This window comes from Dasypus novemcinctus, chromosome 4 (genome assembly GCF_030445035.2).
Source record: "Dasypus novemcinctus isolate mDasNov1 chromosome 4, mDasNov1.1.hap2, whole genome shotgun sequence".
In the NCBI taxonomy this organism is placed as follows: Eukaryota; Metazoa; Chordata; class Mammalia; order Cingulata; family Dasypodidae; genus Dasypus; species Dasypus novemcinctus.
In genome coordinates this window covers 86,059,730-86,078,611 of record NC_080676.1, presented here as the reverse complement: position 1 = coordinate 86,078,611, position 18,882 = coordinate 86,059,730, and positions in this window count along the sequence as shown.

The window sequence follows — 18,882 nt, the reverse complement described above, 5'->3', positions numbered from 1 at the left end:
GTCTCTAAATTAAACCTGTTACACAATTCTGTTTCCTGGGGGAAAAGATAGAACATTGGTGACAGTTTGATGCTGGAGGGACCTCAGAAAATCATGCCCTAAGTGCTAATCTATTCCTGTGGGTGTGAACCTATTGTAGGTAGGAACTTTTGATTAGAGTACTTCAGTAGGCCATGATCCAAGGTGGATCTTAATCCTTTTACTGGAGTCCTTTATAAACAGGATGAATATGGAGAAAGACACAGAACCCCCCCAGAAACTGATGGAGAAAAATCCAGAGAAGCAGAGAGAGAAAGCCCTGGAAGCCAGAAACTGTGATCAGTGGAACCCAGGAGAGAGGAAGCCAGAAGCTGAAGCAACAAAACCTGGAAGTGAAGGGGATGACCAGCAGATGCCTCCATGTACTGTTTTTCAGGAAGGAAGTGGCTGATGATGCCCTGATTTGTATATTTTCATGACTCAGAACTGTAAGGTTATAAATTAATAAATCCCCATTGTAAAAGCCAACCCACTTCTGGTATATTGTTTTTGGCAACTTTTAGCAAACTAAAACGGTATGGCTCTGTTGAAGACTCCCAAAAGTCCAAGGCTTTACCTGTTGTTTACTCTACGTTGTCCCGTCACAGTAGAAGTGTGTTCCCTATTTTCGAATAATAATGCTGACTTTTTTTTTTTTTAATGAAATCATTCTTTTCTCTAAGTAAAAAATTTGCATACTCATAGATGAACAATTATTGCCAACATCCAGTTTAAGATTAAGCAAAGAATTTGATAGTAGTTAAACACTTTGTGTCCCCTACTTGGGATTTTCTCACTTGGAGGTGATAAGAGTGGAATTCTGTTCTTGTAAACTGAGCCTCACTCATTTACTACCAACATTAATAACAATGAAGTGACAAACATTGAAGAAATGCATGGGACCTTTGTCAGAGTATTAATTGAGTTCCTATGTAGACAATTTGTGAATGCTTATGAGACCTGTGTGAATTAGGACATCAGCAAATGGTAAGGTTAATAACGTAAATGAAAATAATGGGTTGATAAGACAATATAGTATTCCTCATTTGATTTGCTTGGTCAAAGGGAATGTAGTTTTCCAATTTTGATAGAACTCCTAAGATGCTCTCCATAGAGAAAATTGTCTTTTAATACTGTATTTCAGGCAATCACTGTCATCAGGAAGTGCCTTTCACTGCTGATCAAAGAATTAAGAGGAGTTTCAAAGGCTATGTGTACTCTCTGGAATAATGACAAATTGGGGATCAGGGGAAGGAATCAGATATCTATTTTTAGGAGAAACTTTTCCAGAGTAGTACCTAGGAATATGATCAGGTGACAAAGACCAATACTTTGTTATAAGCCAGAAAAGGTGGAAACATAAACTCATCACTAACAAGGAGAATCTCTACCCCTGAAATATCCTATTTATATAGATGAGATAGTTTTTAAGGAATTTAGGTTACTAAGTTTTTCTCCCTTCAATATCAGGAAGCGATGCGAGCACAAATACCCCATCAAGCTCTATGACCTTAGACATTCCAAATATGGTTTAAGAAAATTTTTCATTTGTACATTAAGTTATTTATACTTTTTCATTCAACAAGTGTAGCAGTTTGATATTATTGATGAATTCCAAAAAGAAATATAGATTTTGTTTGTAAACTGGTCTGTTCCTCTCATGTGATAACCCTTTAATTGTATTAGATTAAGCTGAGAAGTCTGATTAAATTGAGTTATAATTAGGACTTTGATCCTGCACATCACTAGAGTACAAATCAGCATTGAGTCCCAGCCCCTTGGCTGATAAAGCAGACTCTCACACAGAAGTAGACACACAGAAATAGATAAGCAGGAAGAGAGAGTGCTCCAATACACATGGTCCCAGGAAGAGAGATGAGCCTGATATTCTACAGCTGACCTTATGGAAAGAACAGAGCAGCTGAGCTGGGAAACAAATAAGCCCTGACTAGAGTGTGGAGCCTTATGCCAGCCTACAGCTGAGATTGGAAGAAGCGGGGACCACAGAGCCTTAAGAGGAGGAGGAATGCTGAACCCTCACAGACACTGTCTTCCATCTTGCTTCAACATGTGGCCAATGACTTTGGGTGAGAAAGTACCTCTTATGGTACTTTGAGTTGGACTCTTTAGGGCCTTGTGACTGTAAGCTTCTACCCCAAATAAATATCTTATATAAAAGCCAACAGAGTTCTAGTACTTTGCATCAGCATCCCTTTGGCTGACTAATACAACAAGTATGCACAGAGTCCTTAATACTAAGAACAGTTTAAGGGACTGTATAAAAAGGAAAGCAAAGTAGTCATGATTCCTGACACCTACAATTATGTAATCTAGTAGTGTATTAAATACACTATAAAAGACTAATAACTATGATAATTAAAATTGTGGGGGAGTGGATATAGCCCAGGGGTTGAGTGCCTGCTTTCCATGAATGAGGTCCTGGGTTCAATCTCAGGTATATCCTTTAAAAAAATTGTGAACAGTCTATGAAGGCAAAACAATAGGATCTATAAGAAAACCAATGTAATGCTGATAATGTTGATTTTGTGAGTAGAGTCTAAGGAAAACTTCTTTGAGAAGGGATATTTAAACTAAGAGCTGAAGGGTGTAGGAGTTAACTAAACAAAGAGAAGAGGCAGAAGGTATTCAGGCAAATAAATCAGCAGAGATGAAAGCTCTGAGGTGGGGGAATGGAATTAGTGTGTTCTAGGAACTAAAGGGTCATTGTAGCCAGGCTAGAGAGTGAAGATGATAATAGCTCTATATATAGTTGGAGAGTAGGCAGGGAACCTACCCTGAAGTCTTGTTATTAATTGTAAGTTAATATTTTAAGCACAATTGGAAGCTGATCAAAGGACAATTTGTGCTTAAGGAATCATATAGACATTATCCCTTTACCATAGGGGGCACCAAACCCAAAAGCAGATTAATTTTGGAATGGGATAGTTTTATTGAATTGCAAACTAAGTATCTAAATTAGACCAGTGATTCCTGGAATGTGCCCTGCCATTTTCTTATTTCCTTCTGGTGAACCCAGTATTTTGGCATTAGACCTACATAGTAGGTATTTCCAGGTATATGTGGCAGTGTGTTAATCTGGGTCCTTCAAGGAACAGATGCCAAAAAAGGATTAAACATGTATGAATTAAATTAGGAGAACTGCTGGCAAGAGAAAATGGGAAGAAGCCAGTAAAGGCCATCATACTAGACACAATTCTGACTCTGAGTGAAGGACAAAGGGAAGGAAAATTGTGTTGAAACATCATAGACTGCCAAGCAGCATAAAAAAGGCCCACTGGGGAGTCCTGGAGTCAGTACTGACCATCAGAGTCATTCCCAGTCCGCTAGGAGTGGACCTGCCTTATAATCAGTACCAGCTTAATCGTTGGCAGCAAGTAGCCCTTGGGAAGCATGGCCTCAGGGCAACTACCACAGTAGATTTCAGTGCTCAGCAGCTAGGGCCCTTGGTCAATTACATACTCTATAGTTGGAGGCTGTGAGGTGCATCTGAAGGTCACTACTGGCAGAGAATTGTCTTTAAAACTCCCATTATTTTTCTCTGGGGCTTTTGCAATTAGAAAAGTTGACCCAGGAATTTAAAGAAAAATTATAACTTTTAAATAATAATGTGTAAAGTGAGGTAAGTTTCTGAGAGAATAATCTACTGATGAATGAAGCAAAGTGCTTTTGTCTGGCTAAATTCATTTTTAAAAAAATGAAAATGAGAAGAATGTACAATAAAAAGTTTCCAAATACCTGCAAATCAAGTATCAATAATTGAACACATACATTTTTTTAGAAGATATAGTAATATTATTAAAAGAGGTAACTAAATTTTAGAATTCACTTAATCATCAAATAATGGAAAAATTGATAATATGTGATATAAACATCTTTTGTTGAACATGAAAATGTAGTAGGGAAAGTGGAAATTCTAAGGTTATAGAGGGGCTGAAGTAAAATAGGACGATGCATTATTATAGCAAACAAAAATAGTGCATTTTTCATTTACAAATGCACAACAATGCAAGGAAAAACACAGATACAGAAAGAAAGGAAAAGAAATTAAAAGCTCCCATCTACAGATAAATGTGATTGGTCAACATAGAAACTATATTAAGAGATCACTAAGGGACAATTTTATTGAAGTGAAGATATCTCAATTTAAGACCTATGGGACATTTGAGTTTCAATCAAAGGATATTCTTTAAGAAAGACTGCCTACACATTCAATTATTATATTTTTAAAATCTGAAAAGGTATATTTCAATCTATTAAGTAGGGGAAACCACATTTATATATGCGAAATGACAATGATTTTGAATCTCAATCTTCAGAATAAGGGGAAGGAAAATAAATCAAGCTAAATTTTTCTTAGCTTTGTGGGGTTTTTTTTCCTAAATGAACTTCTTTCTGGGAAGATAGAAAAAAATATTTTAAATCAGAGAGATGTGAAGTAAGTTTGCAACAAAATCCCATAGCCAGAAAGGTCATAATGAGATTAAAACAATAACAACAACAAAAAACATCAAAAGGTTGACAGCAGGTGAAAGTTACTCATAAGGTGATAGAACATTAACATCAATTTTTCAGTTAGAAGCAACACCCTGAGAACTTTGAGAAATAGCCTTCAAAAAAAAAACCAATGCATTTCCAACCTCCAAAATAAAACAACAAAGGGGTACTGTGAAAAGAAATGGGAAATTCTTAAAAAGGTAGTGGGTCAAGCAATTGAACTCCTGTTTACCAAATGGAGGACCCAGGTTTGACTCTAGGACCTCCTGGTAAAAAAGAAAAAAGGTGTCCCAGACCTGCGTGGTGAGGTGCAGGCCCCTGTGCGGGGAAGCCTCACCAAAAAGATGACATAACCAGATAGAAAAAAAAGGTAGTTAAAAAGTAACTCATTACATAATAAATTTGAATATATAAATTATTTAAGTGGTTATTATTGTAGCAATGGTGTTAATCCTTGATAAACATTGAGGACATACTAAAGTAACCAAGTTTAAATTTATTAAATGCTTATATGGTATTGTCTATTAAAATGATTTTAATGATTTTGAAGCCCCAAAATATTGTAAATTTGTTGACCACAACTAAAGTGTAAACAAACTGAGAAAAACATGTTTATAAGAAGTGACAATCAGATAATCATGCTGGGATATGACTCAAACTGGCTTATGCCAGCCAGAGAGGCACTTCTTATAAAAACCCAGTGCAAACTGATTTGGAATACTTGTAACCAAGAATTAGGAATTAACAAATGATTATGATTAATGGATCAATATAGACATGCTTCTTCTATAACCAATAGCAAAATTAATACCTGAAATTACTAAAGTGCTCTCATCCATGTTTATGGTTACACTAGATTAGGCTTACCCTTGTGTATGCTTACTATTGTGATGGTGATTCTAGACTGAACTTTGTTTATGATTATTTCAGAATTAGACTACCCTTGTGCATACTTGTCATTGTGATGGTAACCAGTCTACCCTCCTGTTTATTTTAATCCATGCAGAAACCTTGTGACTAAACTCTACTCTGTACTTTCCAATCCCAGAAACTTGATCTCTAACAATAATTGTAACTTTGTAACTTTCTCTGGTTTGGCGCCCACCCAAACCTGCTAAACTCTTTAATATTTATTAAAGGAGGAACCTGTGCCTACCGCCACCCCAATTATTCATTAGCATCCTGATGTTATAAAATATTAGAATTTCTGCAGATTAAGGAGGCAGTTCGGGGCCAGGAGGCCACTGTGCTCCAATGTTTGAGCAATCAATAAACTTTCTCTATTTGGAACCGTATGTCTCAGGAATTGGCTTTAAAGACGCAGGAGGAGAAAAGACCCCAATTTTTCTCTGTATCATACTGACACCTGGGCACTCTGACTGCGGCTCCAATGCCTGTGTTGCACTGTCAGACTCGCTGTTACCCTCACTACTGCACTGCGGTCAGCAATCCCACTGTCAGTTTTGGAACTTCCATGGCCGCTGCATGGGACCCGGCTGCTGAGACCTATCTGAATTCTTTCAGCCCTTGGGCCAATGGATTTAGAGACTGGTATGTTCCACCTTTAAATGTATTGTGTGCCTTTGACTTGATTATTGGTTATGTTGGCAGCTTGTGACAAAGCAAACATATAAATTGCAATGAACATCCAAATAACCCTCATGTGGAATCTGCTTTCAAATGATGAATTTACTTTCTCTTAAATCTGCTTTTATATTTGCATACCATATAGTATGTGTTATGTGCCAAGCCTTGTTCAAAGTTCTTTACAAATGTTAACAGATCTAAGGCCCATAAGTACCCCATGAAATAAGTTCTAACCCTATCACAGGTGTGTAGATGAGGAAAGGTTAAGTAATTTTAAATATGGCCATGTAATTAATTTTATTAAGGGGCAGAGCTAGGATCTGAGTTCAGTAAGTCTGTTCTTTAATCATAGCGCTGGAATGCCTTTCCAATTTGGTGATAGTGTTTCTGTAGGGCTAAGCTAAGAAGGTCTCAGTATATAACTTTTTTTTAATTTCCAAAAGAAAAAACCCCACCCAACTCTTATTTTTAATATAATGACCAGCATTTATAAAATGTTTATTATGATGTAAAACCTTTACCCTGTACTAACTCATTTAATCTTTAGAACTATCCCATTAAGAAGGTACTGTTATTATCCCTATTTTGCAGATGCGAAAAGTAAGGCCCAGAAAGGTGTGTAAATTGTTCAAGATCAAATAACTAGTCAGAAGTAGCACTGGAATTTAAACTGAGGTGGTCTAGGACTAGCTTTCTTAACCTAAAGGCTATGTGGCTTCTTTGATTATAAAATTAACATGTTTATTATGAAAAACACTATCTATAGAATATTATACTTGCTGTTTAATTTGTGGGGGCTATTTGACTTTCTGAGGATTTAACCTAAAAACAACAAAAACAATAAAGCTAAGATATCTCTGCAGAGTAGATGCCCATCGTTTTCTTCAAATAACATTTGGCTCAGCTGAGGGCTTTATACAAGGTTAAACACTGGTGAAGTTCTTATATTCATGTAGATATGGGTAGACTATTAAAGAACAATTCAAACACTGGGTGGGTTTGTTTTAGATACGTTGAATTTTAAGAACATCTATATTGCATTGTCTTAGATTATTATGGAAAAAAAACTTACTCAGAATTTAATATAAAGACTATTGCTTTTATGGCCAGCGTTATAGTAAGGAAGGAGCAATGTAGTTACAGCCAAAGGCTGGGGACTTTCACACAATTCCTTAAAGCATTAAAAATGCATACTTACCTTTATACAAAAGTACATTGTAAGTCTCCCTCTGAGAATTGCTTTGTGGGCAGAGTGGGGAGGGACCTTGTGGAATATGTAAATGGAGAAGATGAAACCAAGTGTTAAGAGGAGAGAAAAGAACCTTGGTACATATTAGCAAACTTCAAAAGTCTTTTTGAAAAGGATACTGCTAACAGGCATTCAAATGAAATCAACATTATTTATCCAGTAAATATTTTGTTTCTGTAAAGGAGTGATGGCAGTATTTTAGGGAAGTAAAACATTAAAGATATTTTTTTTAGCTGGATTAAAATTTTTAGAATATGTGACAGAAAGGTCTGGTCATGACAGAGGGGCTGATTTCCTCATCAGCAGGCATTTGGAGATTTGGGTCTGTAGTACAGTGGAAGGGGTCAGGGTTGAAGATGCAAACTAGAGAATTTTTATTATAGAGGTTATAATTAAAAGCACATCAATTGATAAGCTGATCTAGGACAAGAGTGATGATCTCCATTTTGGCTGTCCTTAGGATCATCTTTAGCAAACTTTTTAAAACTACACCTCTGGAGATTCTACTTTTGTTGGTCTTAATTACTGGGCATCAATATTTTTTTTACATGCTCTCCAGGTAATCATAATGTGCAGTCAGGGTTGAAAATCATAATAATCAGAGTTTTGAAACCTAAGAAGGATTTGATATTTCATTCTTGACTTGACAGTGAAGAGGATCATGTGTCAAGGAAACAGGACCTAAGACCTACAACTATAAGGATCTGAAATCTATTAACAAGCTAAAGAGATTGGAAGCAGGATTTACCCAGGAGCCTCCAGATAAGAGCCCAGCAGACACCATGATTTCTGCCTTGTAAGGCTCTGAGCAGAGGATCCACTGAACCATGCTGTGTCTGGACTCCTGAACCAAGTACTGTGAGATAATAAATAAATGGGTGTTGCTTTAAGGTGTTAAATTTGTGGTAATTTATTATGGCAGCAATACGGTAAAATATTTTAAATATATAGTATATATAGTTAATATTTATAAATATATATGGTATATATATTTAATATATATTTTATATTATAGATATATGGTAAAAATATATATAATACAATTATGGCAGCAACTCATGCACAGAAGGAAAACTGAAAGAACCAAGTATTACAAAAGACAAGGTAGAAAGAGGTGTTATATTTGCCCATTAAGAAGCCACTGACATTTTAGAAAGGAATTCCTTCCTTTTAATGAATAAGAGGCACTTAGAATTAGGCTAGTTCTAGCTCAGATAGTAACCACATGGCTTGTAGAGCTTGGATTTAAAGTACAGTACTAGGATAGATTGAATTATGTACCCCAATTTAGGCACACTTTTTTTTTGGTATTAAAATAGTTCTTATTTTATTTTATGTATAATGATATGAAGCAAGTTTTGGCCTTGCTAAAATGGTGATCAATTAAATTATTAATAATGTCATTTAAAAAATGCAATATGTGCCTTATTACTTTTTTTTAACAAATCAGTTTTATTGGTACATATTAATAAAGCATAAATCCATCCAAAGTGCACAATCTCTGGTATTCTGTATAATCACATATTTGTACATTCATCACTTCAATCATTTTTATAGTACTTTCATTATTACAATAACAACAAAAAACAAAATTCATCACCTCTCAATCTATCTATGCTTCCCCTGCCATACATAACTGCTATTGTTTTTCCCTTCTCTCTAGTATATTTGTTTTTATATTTTGCAAAAAGTCTTACATATTTAATATCACCCATATTTGTGTTTTACATGAGGTTTTACTGTCATATACAGTACCATGTTATGGTTTTCAGCTTTCCTTCTGGTAATACTCATGACTTTAGACTTTCCCTTTTAACCACTGTCATACCCATATAATAGCTCTTCTAGTTACAAACACCATGATGTTCTTTTACCATTTCTATTTATTTGTATGGTGGGCATTTTTAATATTAAGTTATGAGGATCTGCATCTACTAGCAGATATGTTCTGAGGTCTCAGAGTAGTGGTAGGGAGGACAGCAATGCCTAAAAGGGATTTGGAGAGAGGTTAGCCCAGGTATGGAGTTGCTTGTCCCATATCCACAAATGGTGAATGGTTGGTTGTTCAAGAAAATTTCTGACCCCCTCTTGGAGGAAATTGGGAGAGGCTTTTCCATGGTTGAGTTAATGAGGGCCTGAGCCATAAACTAGTTTCTGGATGCTATCATCACTCAATTAAAAAAATCTTTTCGTATCAGCGGCACCTGGGACAGCATCTATTACATAATCATATATGTATATTTAAATCCCTCTCCAAAATATTCATTGTTTGGTTAATTCAAGCTCTTTTATTTCTCCAAGTAGCTTTTTCTTAAGAAGGCTTTCTCATCCTTTGCATACTTAGAGCAAAGAGGCTCTTAGTTTTAGGTCACAGAAAATGGCTGTTCCTTTCCATCTCATCTTTTTGGATGCCAGAATAACATGTGCTACTTCTAGTTCTTTTATCTTAAAATTCTAGTTCATTTTATGTATTATTATGTAATTATCATCCTCTTGCTCAAAGCTAATAATTACATCATCAAAATAAATTAAAATGTATGACCCTGCTAATTTGGTTTCTGGAGTACAAGAATCTTCTTTAGTTACTTGAAAGTTCTTTATTTCATCTACTATCTTGGTTTTTATTCTAGCAACTTGTTTAAATACATTTGCCCTGAATCTGTACTTCCCTGTTTGTTCTCTCTTTCTCACTGCCATTGGTTTATGTCAAGCCCTTTTTTTTTTTTTTTTTTTTTTTGCATGCACTATTACGATAGTTTTCCCACATCTGGTTCCACCCAAATTTATACTCTGTACTGTAGTAGGAATGGCTTTCTAAATATACAAATTTAATTATGTCACTTTGTTCCTTTTAGTGGCTTAACACTACTTATTAGATATAGATAATGTTCAAATGCCTCAGGATGGAAAACTAAGCCTTTAGTGGTCTCTGCCTATACCTGTCCAGCCTCATATTCTTGCCTATTATAAACAAATTCTGCATTTGGCAATACTGAACTACTTGTAGCTCCTGGCCTCTATGTACTATATTCGTATCTATGTTTTATCATTTAGTCATGTGAGCAGCTACAATGTCATATCTTTTCAAGTTGGTTATAGATTTCTCAAGGGCTGGAATTTTATATAGTTATCCTTGTTTATTAAATTAACAATTCAACTGGGTGCTAGAATTAATGGGGATTTGTAATATGTCTCATATTGTTGCTTCTTTCCCTCTTTTAAAATGTGTACATTCACTTTGATACTCAAAGTATGGCCCATGGACCACCAACCAGGTATGAGTGTCACCCAAGAGCTTCTTAGAAATGCAGACTCTCAGGCTCTGACCCACTGAGTCAGAATCTGCACTTTAACAAGATCCTCAGGTAATTCATAATTACAGCTCTAGAAGCACTGATGTAGGAGACATTTAACCCAATAGAGATTTCCTTCTGCATTCAGGACACACAGGAATTCCTTATATATATATATACTTCAATGGCGTGTACAACTTTAAGAATTGGTAAGCATTTCCTACCAGCCAGAAAAAACATTGCTTACATAATGAAATCAGTTGATCTGAAGAAACCTCCATGATTTGGTAAAGAAATTTTTGCACCTGAATATATGTAGTATTCATATGGCAAATTCCCAAAAGTAAGCTTGAAATGTCTACCATCTGACTGTGGGTTATTCTACTCATCAGAGTCCTGACTTTTTCTGTGGACAGTTCTGGCATTTGCATTGGCTTCTCACTTTCCCCAGATGAAGATACCTTCTTTTTTTGTTGTTTTGTTTTATATTCTTATCTACAGGGATAGTTCTCTTGGGTTGTTTCTTTCTGATGCTCTTACTGTCTTTGAAAGCTTACTTTAGTTTTCCATTTTCTTCCCTTTCTCATATTTCTTCTTTGCAATTTTGTTTTGTTTTCAATCTGCTCTTAATATAGGTCTTGTGTCAAGAATATTAATGAGATAAATAAGAAAGCCTGTATATCAAAAAATTCATAGTCATTTGTTTCTTCTTTAGTCCTGTTTAGTTGTTCCAGAGTATTGGATAGTGCATAACGTCTTTATGTATCTTCTGACCCCTTTTTATATTTTTGTATGTATTATTACTGTATACATTTGTGCATTGATATATTTTCTAGACCTCTAGCAGTGTTCCTCCTTGCTTTGAAGACTTGTTTATTTTCTAAAAACAGACTTAAACTTGTGAGTAATCTTCTGTTTTGCTAGCTAGGCTTTCTTATGTTTAAAATATTCCACAGATTTTTCTTGAATAGCATCATCTCCAACTAATTTTTTATAGCATTTGGTTTGCATTGTTATACTTTGCTTCTGAAAAGTTAATAACCAACATCCTTCCTTTTTAAAATATCCTTTCCCAGTTGCACCTTTCAATACAAGCCAAACCATTTTCAGTTTTTCTATTTCAGCCGTAATTTTCATCTTGTGTGTCAGAGGACGTATCCTGTTAGTGGAGTTAACTAGTCTCCTTGGAGTCCTCTTCTTAAATATCATGGTCCAAAAACACAATGTGGTAAAGCAAGGTAAAACAGAGGAACTAGAAAAAACAGGAAATTATACTATCACAGGAAATTGTAGTAATAAAATGAAAAGCCAAGGAAGCAACTGACCAGCAAATTGTAAAATTCTAATCATACAGCAGGGGAAAACTGAACTTCTACTCACTGCCTGGCAGAGTTTTGTATTGTTCTTTTAATCTTCATTCACATCTGAATGCTTGTGTTTATGACTGGAAGGCTGTCTGGTCATTTTATAATTGAGGTAACTGAGAGAAAGACTTAGTGACACATTTAAGGTTTCACCTACATGAGTACAGAACTAGTTATAGTACAAGGTCCTCTCACTTCTGGAGCAGGGCATTTTCTCTAACAATAGAAATTTGAGTCAACAAGCTGCTAGATCCTGTCCTAGTCACATCTTAATGAGGGGCATCCTTCCCACAAGGTCAGGAAGTCCAGGTCCCATTTGAATTTTACAGATGAGAAATCTGAGGCTGTTGGAGGCATGCATGAGGTTCTCCATTGTGAAAGCTTTCTTCCACCCCAGAAGACAAAGTCACATGCATGATTTCCCTAAGTGAGCAAGAATATCTTAGGAACATGATTAAGGCAAATGATGAACATACTCCTTCTCAAGGAGCAAAGATGTCCTATAGTTGCTATAGCAACTGGAAACGATGCACAGGCATTCCTGCTAGAGAATTTCCATATATGGAAGCTGTCTTCCTGTCTGACCAGTAGCTGAAAGAGCTTGAGTAACTCAGGTGATTAAAACAGATGTATCCAAAATTGGGGGATAAGTACCCTATGAAATATGTAAGGCAGTCTACTAGAGATTGAGAAAATATTCTGGTTTCTAAAAGTAAAGTGTTTTATTGAAGTGTAATATATGCAGATAAGTGCGCATATCATAAGTGTATAGCTTAATAACTTTTCACAAACTGAACATACTTGTGCAGCCAGCATCAAGATCAACTATTAAAATATGAGCAGCACCCTAGAAGTTACTCATGTTCTTAGAAGCAATACTCTGCCAAAGATAATCCCTGCCCCTACTCCTAACACTTTATATTAATTTTTGCATGTTTATTTATTTTAATTATGGTAACAGAAATTTATTCTCTCTCTGTTGGAAGCCAGAAGCTTGAAATCAAATGCCAGGAGGGCCATGCTCCCTCCCTTGCCTCCTTCCTTGCCTCCTCTTGCTGCTGAGGCCTCCTGGAGTTCCTTGACTTATAGCAGGATAACTTCATTCTCTGCCTCCCTTTTTAAAAAATTTGTTAAGCAGTTTTATTGAGATATATTCACAGACCATACAATCTATCCAAAGTGTACAATTGAGTTTTATATAAATAGAATCGTGTAGTATGCACTCTTTCATGTCTAGCCTCTTTCAACACTATGTCTGCATGTGATTGTTCATTCTCATTGCAGTAGTCTGACTAATTTTTATATCTTGTTTAATTTTTCTTTTTGTGTATGTTTTAATATATGTAACATATTAGCTCAGTAGTAAATGCTTACAACTTTTACATGAGCATAACATTTATTGGGGATATGTAGTCAAAGTTTGGAGTACCTAAATTAAATTATAACACCATTTATATGAAGATATTGACTTTAAACCCTAGATCAGGGGTTCTTACCCTTTTTTGTTCCACAAACCCCTTTGCCAGTCAGGTGAAAAACACAGACTCCTCAGAATATAGTGGCAGATAGTATTATGACATTTAACTAGCATCGTGTCTAACATCTACAGTAATTTCAAAGTATGGATGAGCATAAGTGATTTTTCAAGATATGCAACAACTGTAATGTGATATGAAATGGATACTACTGTAATTTATTGCATGCATTCATAAGTGAAGGAAATGCTTAGACTTCAGTTAGAGGTCAGTGAAAATAAAGATAATATTTTTTTTCAATTCAAGCTCACGGACCCTCACCCTAGATGGAATCATTAGCTTTGCTCCGAGAGAAACATTCATAATCCCATAGAGAGTATTATGGAGCATCTGCTTTCAATAAATGTATATTTTTGAGCAACTGCTGTGCACAAATCTCTGATGCAAGTATTGTGACAGTTACATAGGCTAAAGAAAAAAAGACATGGCTCAAGCTTTCAAGGAGTGTATCACTAGTGTTATAAACAGCAGTAAACTCAAATGATTATTCCTGACAGAGTTATGAGTCTATAGCAGAGGCTCAACTAAAATGATGTAGGAGCCTAGATGAAGGATGACTAATTATCCAGGAAGTTGAGAGTCCTGTTAGATAAGCGTTGAGCCCCCTTCTATCTTCCAGTTATCAAGATTTTACAGAATAAGGATCTTTATTTCCACCTTCCAATTGCATTATGCTTTAGGTTTAGGGCAGTAGGGTTTATATAGCTCTTATCGGTCAAAAGGGGGCAGCATTCACCCTTTTTCTGACAATCAAAGAGCACTTTGGCCACATCCCTTTCTTTCTAGGAAAATGATACTTTTATCAGATAGCATTTTAGAACACACACATATTTTAAACCCTCTGTTTTATTTGTTTGTGTATAGAATAGCAACTGATTTGCACCTTCATGTCATTGAGTCCAATATTGTAGAAATACACATGAATAAATAAAGTCAGGACTGTCTCCGTGCCCACAGTCCCCTTATTTCTGCCTTTGTCCCATGATTGGGCGTGGCAGTCCTGCTCAGACTCAGATTGCTAAAGGGCGGTGGCTGGAATGAACAAAAGGAATCAGACTTCTACTTTTACCCTGAGGGAAAAAATGCCCAGGGTAAGCCTGGGGAGAAAGAGCAGTGCTGTGTGCCCTCATTATTGTTTGAATTACCTAATGCTTTTTTTCTCTTCTGAATTTTTACCCCTTTTAACCTTTATTTATAAGCATAAAAGAGTATATTAGAGATAAATAAGTTATTTGCACAATGGGAATATATGAATGTACTGTATCTTGGGGCATTCTTCTCTTTATTAGCCAAGTAACCTTTAGAGTTTAAGTAATGCACAGTTGCCTAAAGTTCTTTTATTGCTGATGCAGTGATAGGGGGAGTAGTGGTGGAAACTGAGAGAGGTTTAATGTTGAAGGTGTCAGACTGTGTTATTGCTATGACCTCTAAGCACCAGACCACCAGATGACTGATTCTGTTTTGTTAGGTGAAACGCTGATTTTAAAAGCTGACTTGTACAGCCTCCATGTTCTACTTGATTGGTTTTTAGAAAAATCAATGTGGGTAGCCAAAATTCCAAATGAAATATCCTCTCTAGATTTCGTCATACAGAATACAGCCCTAAACAGCTCTCTGAATGATTTTTTTTAAATTTAATAAGTAGACATAAACCAAATGTTCCTGAATGATAAAGAAGAGTTGGCCCACCTCATAATTAGCTTTTGTAAATATCAAGTCAAAGGTCAGAGCAAAGGTCATCTGATTTTTCTTTTGTGAAGAAAACAAGGGATCTGAGTCACTATGACTGATTTCAGAATAGTAGCAAAGGATGAGGTCATTGTTTACTTTCTAAGAAGACAATAAAAAGGGAGTGAATGTAGACAAAGTTACTTTACTATCAATATCAATATCAATTAACAGCTGATAATTTCATGTAGCAGTTACAAAAACTTGTGGTCAAAGATGTTAGATATTGTTAGGTACTTTGCCCTGCTAGGTAAGTGATGCTGGGAGAACAGGTTTTGAGGAGATTGCTGATCTTACTTGTCATTACTCTGAGCTGACAACACAGTTGCCATACTGGGAGTCAAAATAAGCATGGGGTGGGGGTGGGGAGTACCTGAGCAATTCACAAGGAAATGGCATCTCCACCTTTGGTTCTATCAATGCTCATTTGCCTGAATTAACAAACATTGAACAATATGTAATGCTTAAGACCTTTGTAAGAAATCAGACAAAAATTATTCACATTTCTGCTGAAACTAAATATCATGAAGTTGGAACTGTTACCATTGAAATAAATAGTGAATTTATTTATTTTAATATTTTTTTTTATTTCTAAAAGATACATAGATAACATAAAATGTCACGTAAAGAAATATAGGGGATTCCCATATGTCCCACTCCCCACACCTCCACTTTTCCCACAGTAACAACTTCTTTCATTAGTGTGATACATTCATTGAAATTGATGAACACATTGGAGTATTGCTACACAGCATGGATTATAGTTTACATTGTAGTTTACACTCTCTCCCATTCCATTCTGTAGGTTATGGCAGGATATATAATGTCCTGTATCTGTCTTTGCAATGTCATTCAGGGCAATTCCAAGTCCCGAAAATGCCCCCAAATTACATCTTTTTCCCTCTCCCTGTCTTCAGCAATTTCTGTGGTCACTCTCTCCACATCATTGATATAATTCCTTCCATTGCTAGAATCACAGTAAGTCTGTAGTAGAAGACCAGTAAGTCCACTCTAGTCCATATTTTATTCCCCAATCCTGAGGATTCTGGGATGGTGATGCCCATTCTCCCTCTAACTGAGAGGGGACTTTGGATGGGATTCTCTTGCTTGTAGTTGTAGACTCTCTCAGTTCCTTGGTGTGGTGGTAGTCCATCCTCACCTCCTTGTTAGTTGTCCTGAGTGAGTTCAATGAATTGGAGAGTAAGTGTTGAAACTCCACTAATTCTTAGGACCCAGCTGGCATGTAAACTGCCCAGAGATTCAAGTCCCTTGCACATACACCTGCCAACTCCAGTGCCAACTGTAGGTTCAATAAAAGGGACAGAAGAGGCATGTGTAGAGAAGTCACATCTGAGTCCAACTTTGTCAAATAGTGAATTTAAATACTTGTGTATCAAGTGATGATTTAGGACTTCTTTATGGACCAAAGCTGAAACATGTGTTGGGTCACAAAACAAGTATCAATAAATTTAAAAATTTTGAAATCATGCAATGTATATCCTCCAAGCACAATGGAATGGAACTTGAAATCAGTAACAGAGGAAAATATGGGAAATTCACAAATATATGGAAATTAAATTACTCTTAAATAATTAATGGATTAAAGAGAAAATAAGCAAAATGAAGAAATATCTTAAAGGGAGTGAAAATGAAAATACAACACACCAAAGTCTATGGGATGCAGTGAAGGGAGGACAGAGAGGGTAATTTATAGCTCTAAATGCTTACATTAAAAATGAAGAAAGACTTCAAATCAGAGACCTAAACTCAAAATTGGAAGAATAGAAAAAAAAGAGAAAACAAAACCCAAAGTGAGTAGAAGGAAGGAAATAATGAAGATACATTAGAGATAAATGAAATAGAAACAATAAATCAATAGACAGAATCAACAAAACCAAAAATTGTTTATTTGAAAAGATCAGTAAAATTGAGATACCTTTAACTAGACTGATAAAAGAGAGAGGATACAAATATTGAAAATCAGAAATGAAAAGGGGAATATTACTACCTACCTCACTGAAATAAAAATGATTGTAAGAGGATAATATAATAGCTGTTAAAAAATTAGATAACCTAGATGAAATGAACAAATTCTTAGAAACACAAAAGCTACTGACCTTGACTCAAGAAGAAAAAGAAGATCTCAAGAAACCAATTTCTAGTAAAGTGATTGAATCAATAATAATAATAATTTTTTAAAAAACAACTCACAAAGAAAAGCCCAGGACCAAATGACTTCACAGGGAAATTCTACCAAACATCCCATGAAATCTTAACTTCAGTTCTGCTCAAACTCTTCCAGAAAGCTGACAAAAAGGGAATACTCCCTAATTCATTCTATGAGGTCAACATCAAACTCATACAAAACTGGATAAAGATACCACAAGGAAAGAAATCTACAAGTTAATATCTCTTAGGAATATAAATACAAAAATCCTCAACAAAATACTAGCAAACCAAGTCCAATACTATATTAAAAGAATTTAACATCATGATCAAATGGGATTTATGCCTGGTATGCAAGGTTCATTCAATATAAGAAAATCAATTAAAGTAATGCATTACATTAGCAGAATGAAGGCAAAAAAACACATTATCATCTCAATTGATGCAGAGAAGGCATTTGACAAAATGCAACATCCTTTCTTGATAAAAACACTTAGAACACTAGGAATGGAAGAAAACATCCTCAACATGATCAAGACAAAAATGAAAAGCCCACAGCTAGCATTTTACTTAATGGTGAAATACTGAAAACCTTCCCTCTAAGATCAGGAACAAGACAAGGATGGCCACTGTCACCACTGTTATTCCATATTGTATCAGAAGTTCTTATCAGAGCAATTAGACAATAAAAAGAAACAAAGGCGTCTAAATTGGAAAGGAAGAAATAAAACTTCCCCTATATGCAGATAATATGAGCCTATATACAGAATCCTGATAAATCCACAACAAAACTATTAGAGCTAATGAATTCAGCAAGATGTGGGGTACAAGATTGATATCTAAAAATCGAAGAAGAAACCAAGAAATACTTCTATTCACAATAGCAACTAAAAGAGTCAAATATCTATGGATAAATCTAACCAAGGATGTAAAGGACTTGTACATAGAAAACTACAAAACATTGTTAAAAGAAATTAAAGAAGACCTAAATAAAAGGAAGGCTATTCTGTGTTCTTGGATTGGAAGACTAAGTATCGGTAAGAGGTACTACCCAAAGTAATTCATAGATTCAATGCAATCACAATCAAAATTCTAACAATCTTCTTTGCAGAAATGGAAAAGCAAATCATAAAATTAATATGGAAGGGTAAGGGGCCCTGAATAGCCAAAACAATCTCAAAAAAAAACAAAGTGGGAGGACTCACACATCCTGATTTTAATACTTATTACAAAATGAGGGTATTCACAAAACATGCTACTGGCACAACAATAGACTAGAGACCAGAGGAATATTAATAGAAGTGAGTGCTCAGAAATCAACCCTAACATATATCGCTGTATTAGTCAGCCAAAGGGGTGCTGATGCAAAATAACAGAAATTTGTTGGTTTTTATAAAGGGTATTTATTTGGGGTAGGAGCTTACAGA